This window comes from Charadrius vociferus, unplaced genomic scaffold (genome assembly GCF_000708025.1).
Source record: "Charadrius vociferus isolate BGI_N301 unplaced genomic scaffold, ASM70802v2 scaffold423, whole genome shotgun sequence".
Classification (NCBI taxonomy): Eukaryota; Metazoa; Chordata; class Aves; order Charadriiformes; family Charadriidae; genus Charadrius; species Charadrius vociferus.
In genome coordinates, this window is record NW_009648149.1 from 242,373 (window position 1) to 251,020 (window position 8,648).

Genomic DNA, 8,648 nt, shown 5'->3' on the forward strand with positions numbered 1-8,648 from the left:
CCTACATAAAAAATCAGTGTTGAGGAATCAGCATATTTTTAAAATAAACATTTCTCTAAAAAGTCTTGGCAAGCAATATAGATATACGGAGCAGAGCATGCAAGCAGAGATAGTAATTTGTTTCTGGAATGGGTCATTCTATACGCGTACCGTGGGAGTTGGGATTTTCTTCAGTTCTGCCATGAGTGAAAATTATTTTGCAAATCTTTTCTGTAGATACTTGTGCTGGCTGCCTTTGTTTGCTGCGCGATGCTGTGGGCTTTGCCAAGCGAACAAAATAGCTCAAACTAGGCATTTTGGAGTAAGAGCGAGCTCTGTTTGCACGTTCAGCTGCAGGGAGCGTGAGCCTTGCCTAACCTTGGCGTAGAAGGTGCTGTGTGTGCGGTGCCCGCTGGCGCGGAGTCACACAGCATTTCTGTGGAGAGCAGGCTGAAGGGGACCGCGGCAGACGGGGTGAGGCGGTGGTTCCCCTGTGATGCTGGTGGCTGTGGGGGACTCTGGCTCTGCCAGCGGCCGCAGGGAGACCGGCGGCCAAGGGCTGGGCTCCATCGCTGGCACGGGACAGGACGGGCAGCGTGGGGGTGGTGGGCTTGCTGAGGGCCATGGGCACCGGAGGGGCTCACGTGGCAGAGGCGCCAGGGCTCGGAGCTGTGTTTTCTTTAGGACACAGCAGTCCCACCAGCCATTAACCACTAGTCTCAGCTTTCAGTTGCCTCTTTTCTACCCGCAGTCTCGGGGACTTCTGGGCAGTTTGTAGGCGCCCGGCAGTCGCTGTCTGCAACACCCAGAGGTGACATGGAGATGCCCAGACCAGCGTTCGCTGTGATGAGTTTGCAACAAGGGGACTCGGTATCTTGGGGACGGTGTGTCCTCCTAGAAGCAGCTGTGCTCACTGGACTGCGGTCTGTACTTCCACCCAGTCTTTCCAATGGGGTTACAGTCTGGTTTTTTCTCCTTTAGCTACTGGGACCTGTATTAAACACTTGCACAATTAAATTTTTATGATTATTGGCAGAAGTTGGCTTTCACTTAGCGAGTAGTGCCCTATCACTTCATCTAGAGTTCTCTCACAAATGATGTGTGATCAGCTAACACGTTTAAATTACATTTCTATGCTATCAGACGTGTACTCCAGGGAAGTTTCACTAAAACTGTTGGAGCTCTTATCAAGGTTTGGAGAACCCAATAGAATATCCAATGCTGACAACACTGAATTGCTTTTGTGAGATGCCACAACACTTCAAAAATCTTTTCCTGCTTTAAATTCATAGGAATATGGCACTGTCTTGGACACTGCTGTGCAGTGGCTATTGATAAATACGTCTTTTAACACAGTGACCTGTGTGTGACCAGGGCAACACCAGGCAGCATCGAGACAGGAACGTAACCTTGGTTTGCATTTGAGGGGCTGGGACAGAAAGGAAGGAAAGCAGAGGCAACGGCGTGCTCAGAAAATCAGGACTTCCTTTCTCAACAGGCAGAGGCTTCGTAGCACACACTGTAGATCTACAAGGTTCATGCTCAAACAAGATGGTTGCAAGAAGAGTGCTTTTACAAAGTCCCTCCTACTGATAAATGTCCTTTGCATACTCATGCATCTTCAAGAAAATCCAGCATTTTATTTAGAAATTCATGACCCACTTGTCCTGTCTTTTTGCACCTTCATCAAAGAGGGACGTCCCAGTATTTACAGTGGGGCTTCAGTGTAAATGTGGGCATGGTCGGGACACACTTGGGAAAGCTGTGGCAGCCTAATGTTTGTGCTTTAATATAAAATCAAATATACCGGGGCTATCTCAAAGGCACTAGCATTGTCCGTGGACATTTAAAGCACTGTACATCTGTGAAAGCCAAGTGAGGTTGTGGATACCCTACCAGGGATGCTGCCAATGCTGTGAGGCAAGTTCAACCCAAATATGTTAAAGTTTGAGTTTATTGTTTCAAGTTAGGAGTGTAGCTTTAACTCAAGACAAAGATAAGAGCCAAAACCAGGTTAATGTGGCTTTAAACTGCACAAGTATTTCCCTTGTGATTTTTTTCTGTTTAAGTTTAGTTGAATAAAATAATCAAAATACTCTGTAGGAATGATTAGCTTTAAAGTGGTTTACTCCAGTACTGTGGTTTGGATAATTTGTGGCAGCCTGGATCTCAGAAAATGGTCAAATAGTTTATTGCAGGTATTAGGAATAAAAATCAGCTTTAGAAACCAACCCCTTGAGAAATTCTTGTGATTTTATCTTGTAGAAACTAACTGGACTCATTTAAAAAGCTTTATCACAAACATATTTTATAGGTGGTCAAGTTTTAGAGATAGTTTCTAATTTTTCACAAGAAATCTAACCCTTCTGTATGTCTTCATACTTTTTATAATCGTTAAGAACAACTGTAATTATTTTCCTTGAAGGTTCTTCACTCTCTCAGACTCAATTCTTTAGTGACCTTAAAGGAAAAAAAGCAATTGGTCAATTGTTTCAGAGACTTGTAAAGTCCTGAAGTCCTCTGAAATCTGAACAGGCAAGATGAAGGAATCGAGAACTGAGCTTTCCACAACAACCATCCAACATCTTCCTCAGCTGGAGACAGATACACTGGGAAGTTTTGTGCTGCTGCGAGTTGTGTCGCAAAAGAGAATTACAGTCTTGATGTTCATTCTTTTCTTAACTACAGCTAATTTTCATGTTATGGAGCATATCCTTCTCAAACAGATGGTCTTAGTCCTATTTTATCAGCTGGAGATCAAGCCATGGAAATTTCAGAAGATCTGAATGCAAGTGGAACTGAATCTACATTTTTATTATTTTGGTTTTAGCATCTTTTCTACAGGTTTTATAGGTCTGAACTATATTTAGCCACCAATGTGAGAGACTTTCTTCTCAGGGAATGAAATACGTGTTAACAAAATACAATAAAATGCTCCGGCAGAGTCTCTGCAAGGACCTGAAGGGCTGCTTGATAATTTTTGATGCCTAAGACTTGTATTTCCTCTTAATAGGCATATTTTTTTTCTTTGCAATACACACAAGATCCTGAAATTAGGAGAAATTCAACCAAGTAAAACTAAGGGCAGAAAGGAAAAATGGAGGGCCAGATCTTTGGATGCTGTTAATTAACTTATTTCATTGCCTTTGGTGCAGCTTTTTGGCTGAGGGAGGTGGACTCCGGTGTATCTGTAACCCCGAGTGCCTACATCTGCCAGTGAATTAGCTGGCGATCTTAACTGGAATGAAAGCCAAATTATTTACGCGTCTGCTTTGGCATGACACCTCCACATGACTGTTCCAGAAGCATTTCAGAGGTGAAATGCTGGAGAACTGTCTTTGTGTTTGAGGTGGGTGTGCCCTACATCAGGAGCATCTCCTTCCTTGGCATGGCTGGAGGTGAATCCCACCCTTGCTGCTGAAAAGGGGACGAAGATTTGGCTTCACTGAACAAATGGCAGCAAAGTCTTTGTTAACTTCAGCAGACTTTTGCTGGTCATGCAAAAGCTTCTTTTACAAGACTGCTTATGAATCTTGGCTTGTCCAGTGTTGGTGTTCCTGAAAAAGTGCTTAAAAAGATGCTTAAACCTCATTGAGGATGGAGTTTAATCCTTGCTGTTCACAAGCAATTACCTCTTGCTACAGGACAATTGGCTAAAATGTCCTAATAGTTTCCTGAAGTCAGTATGAATTTGTCTTGAACTGGTGAACTGCAAAGCCGTAGTATCTAGCAAGAGGGATGGAACAACAGCTATCCCAATATTCCCGAGGAGCACTGAGTAACAAATGAACATGTTCAGGGGTCTGCTTTGTTAATATGGGAGTAATAATAGATGTTCGTTGTGAAATTTAAGATCCGAACTTGCTGCCCTTGCTCTTGCTGTGGTAATCAAATGATTATATTTCCCCGGTATCATCATATTGATCTTCCAAAACATGAAGGCAGTACATGATGCAGCTCAGTGACTCACCCCAAAGAAAACAATGCTTAATTATCTTTAATAAAAGCTGCATTTTTCAGGAAATTTAAGCCCCAGAACAGCCATGTTGAGGCAATCTGGTATTTATCAGTGAACAAGGCCCCTTGTGGGGTGTTTGCCACAATGTGTGGGGAAGAGCTGATTGATCCCTGACTGTCCGCATCCGTGGGTGGGTCTCTGGAGGGTGCTCAGCGCTGGCCACCCCCGATGCTGCTGAGTCCCCCATTTCATCCCTGTCTTTGCCCGTGTTTTACTGTGTGAGAGCACAGATAGCAACGAGCGGTTAAAGAACCCTACCCACTATAGAAAGCTGCAACCACTTGAAGACCTGCCAAAATTTAGGCTAATTATTTACTAATTAATTAGATGGGAGAGGTGCCTTTGAGGAAAAAAGTGTGTGTCCAGGACCCCCACTGATAGCAGGGCTGTCATGAGCCGCGTTCTGCTCGCTGTGGCTGTGATGTGCGAGCACCTCTGTGAAAGGCTAGCATGAGTCACCGGCTACCTGTCACTGCAGCCTTATTGTATGGCTGCCCAGATGTCTAAGAAGTCCTCTGCCCGTTGCTCAGTCACGTGTATGGATTGTTTGGTAGCAGCAATACTTGTCCTCTTTTTGCTATAGACGAAGCTGATGTCTCCTGCTTACCAGACACAGGTGGTTCCTCTTGCCCCTGGGGCTTCCCTTTGCCTCTCCCTGGATGGTACCATCCCCTGGCTCAGTAACGAGCTCACTGAGTGAAAAATATAGTAAAACCGTAGTTTTTCCTGTTAAAAGAGAAAGAACTCTGATGATTTTCGCAGGTTAGGTTCACTGGAAATAATATGTCCCCAGTCTATGTGCCCCAAGCACGTAGTCCTTGTCCCTGAGTACTCCTGAACTCAAGGTTTCCTGGGCTGTTGCGGTCTGGGATGAAAGCACAATAAAAGTACGAGGCACTGAGGTTACATCCGTGATGCTGCTCACAAGGACTGCAGGACAGGCGGTAGCTGCCGCTCTGCGCTGGCGGTGGTGTGTGCCCTGCTGGCCCTGCAGGATGGGTAGGTGTTACCACGGGAGCGCCCGGGACGCAGCACGCTCCCTTCCCTTCGGGGGAGTCAACCAGCACATACGTCCCTGTGCAAAACCACAGAGGTGCTTCCCAAAGTGCCCAAATCTTTCTCCTTGCTTTGGCACTGATTCTTATGGCAGGGCACACGCTCCCCTCTTTGCTTCAATGGGACTTTACTACGTGATTAAGGTTAAGCACATGCTTAAGCCCTTTCGTGGGTTAGGAACCACTGAAAACAGATAGAATGCTTTGTATAAGGGTGTGCAAGCCAAAAGGATGGTTGGCATGGCAACAGCTGAAAAATTCCCCCAGTGCAGAAAGGTGGAGAACACTGAGAGGAGGAATGCTTCTTCCCACCTCGCCTGTGTAGCTGCTGGCTGCAGGCGTGCTCAGCCAGCCACCTCCTCCTCCCAGCAAAACGTGCTCCGCTTTCTCCCCTGGCTCAGGGCTGGCTGAATGGTCAGAGGCATCAGAGCCTCTCTTTCTTTTTGGCCACTTTTGCTCATCACTGTGTTATATTAATGTAATCTCCAAGTGGACCAAATTTAGCCTTCACTCGGGAATTTTTTGTGTAATCGTTCCTGTCTATTAAGTTAATTGTATGTATTTGATCATGGCTTTGTCAATAACCGTGCAAATATCCAGTGCAGCTCCAACAGGTTCTCAAGAAGACCACCATGTGTCCCTCTAAACTGGCAAGTTTGCATGCTTTTTAAACATAACTGTCATGAGTACATTCATCTTTGCCCAACAACATGTGTAAAATCATAGAATATCCTGAGCTGGAAGGGACCCGTGAGGACCAGTGCGTCCAACTCCTGACTCTGCGCAGGGCAACCTAAATGTTAAACCATGAATCTAAGAGCATTGTCCAAAGGCTTAACACTGACAGGCTTGGGGCCATGACCGCTTCCCTGGGGAGCTTGTTCCAGTAACAACTATATTTTGCTTAGGGTGTTGATTTTGGTGGAAGGTTAAAAGCCAGAAAATCACTGCAGCAAAGTGTTATTTAAGCAAAGCTTAAGTCTTAGATTTCTTTCTTTAACTCTTGTCTCTCTGTAATATGCTTTACACGCACTAAAGGAATCTTTTATCTGTTTCGCTTGCAGAGAACTTTTAAGCAGACTGAATGAGGAGCCAAGTTTTCTTTAAAGACTGAGCCCCTGGGACAGCATTATTCACCCAGCCGTGTTCCTCTCCTGGCGATAGGACACAGTCTCCTGATAGTCTGGAGTGACAGGGTGACGGTGTGAGCCATCACCTTCTGAGAAGCACTTATGAGTTCTCCAGGGTCCCTCTGCTCTCAAACAGGGAAGGTGGAAGAGATGTGCTGAGTCCTGTAGTTCAGCTCTGCTGGGTTCGGCGTGCATAGCTCCTTTTTGACACGGATTTTGTAATGCTGTGTGTGCTACTGTGAATAACAACACAGAGTAAACTCATTTTCGTTCCCACTGTTGAATCCATTCTTTTCTTTGTAGTGTCCTCTAGCAAAGATAAGCTGTTATGTTTGCGTTGAGAAACACTCAGATAAAATCTCTCACAGCATTAGTCACTAATAAAATTGTTATTTTTTGTTGTTGTAAGTAGCAAGTATGCAATGCTCCGTGTTGGTATTAGGCAACTATTCTACAGGTAAGGTTGCAGCACTCAGGAGAATATAGCCTAATTCCTGGTGTTTAGAACCAATAGAAATAATTAGTGGCGACTGAGGTTGACTCTTTCGTTCAGCTGTTAATATTGACTTTTAACACTGAAAAGCAACTAGGGGCCTGGCAGTCAAAAATGCTGAATAAATTGAATTCTACAGGAGATGCCATGATGAACAATGCTATTGTGACCTTGCTGTTTATTGGGCTGGGTTTGCAATACCACAGTGTTTTGGAAAAATCATTTCCATATGAGTATTGGTGTGAGATTCTACTTTCTGAACATATCTTCCTCAGTTTGTCATGGTTTTCGCTGCTGTGGAGCTATGAGTAGGAACCTATCTGTTTTCAATTGGTTGCCAGAATGCTCACATACTTAGAATTGATTTATTTTGTGGATATGAAGTTGCAGTTACGAAGTTTTATTGAATAGTCATCATCGGTAAAGAAAAAGCTCAGACACACTGCAGAGAGATTAAATACCTCTGAACCCATGGGCTTTGGTCTGACTGATGAAATAGAGAGCCGTCTTCTGTTGTCCCGTGGAGAAGGGCCTCGGACACTCCGTTGTCAACCTGCTCGGAGCTCGCAGTTTCATACTGAGTGTTGTGGTGTAGGTGGTAATGGATGTTTGATGGAATATTCTGAGTAAGGTCAAAACCGCCCTTTGCTTTTCTTGCCATGGTCCTTCTTTAGAGGGAGCTGTGCTCCTTAGCCAGGGTACCACTGCACTGAAGGAGCTATGTTCCTTAGCCATGGTAGCACCGCACTGCGTGTCAGAGTAACCTGAGCTGGGCCACCGGTGGTTACAGCTAGAGGGTAGCTTAAAACATTTCCATGCCTCTGCTTTTCTGGCGTTTCTTGCTGGACTGCGCGTGCCTTTGGGCACAGGCTGGCTGTGGAGAATGGGCTTGTGTTTGGCGAACAGGCCAAAGGCTCTGGACAACAGAGTTCAGTCTCCTGCTGCGGCACGGCTTCCCGTGTGCCCTCGGGTAAACTGTTCAGCTACTCCCTATGCCTCAATTCCGTTCTGCAGAATGGTGCACAACCTTACCTCTTAGGGGTTTTATAGGGAAAAATATACCAAATAGGGTGTGTTGCGCAGCTTCTATGGCAATGCAAAGTCCTGGAACCACTATCAGACCTCCCCTGGGTCCCCTGGGCATTTTGCTTCTGCTGATGGTAGCAGGAGTTCACAGTCACTCAGCGCGGAGGAGGGTTTCACATTAACAACTGTGTATTTCTCAGGCTCACATTCATCTGCCATCTTTGCTCAGTCTCCCAGCATGATTAAGTCATCCAGGAATGAGTTGAAAGAGCTGGGTTTGCAATTAAAACAGGAACACATGGCTGAGTTTGCTTTTACCTGTTGCAGAACATGGAGCGCAGGGCATGTAAGACATGAATTAGATGTAAATGGCCAGGAGGAATTGAGTAATTGTGTTAGTGATACTGCCTGCAGCTCACTCGCTGGCTTTTGATGCAGCTATGGGGTTACCAGAGGACTGTTCATATCTCTGTGACTGCTGGGATCCTGGGATTTTGATGACATTTCCTTTCACTGTCTATTTCTCTTCTATTCCTTTGTAAGAGCGCATAATTATTTAGTTTGTTTAAAGGAGTCCTAGTCATGTTTTTCCCCCAGATTCTTTCTCAAGGAATCAAAACTGAAAAGAACAGAGTCTTGACAGCATTTTGGCTCTAGTCTTTGGCAGGTATTGAGTAAAAATACAGTGTGAAAAGTGTAAACTCTCACTGTTTACATCTACAGTGAATAGCTGATAATGGATTGCAGTATTAGGCCAAGAGCCGGGTCCTGCCCTTGGGTCCCACCAACCCCATGGGCGCTACAGGATGGGGCAGAGTGGCTGGAGAGCTGCCCGGCGGAGAAGGACCTGGGGGAGTTGGTCAACAGCGGCTGAACAGGAGCCAGCGGTGTGCCCAGGTGGCCAAGAAGGCCACCAGCATCCTGGCCTGTATCAGGAACAGTGTGGC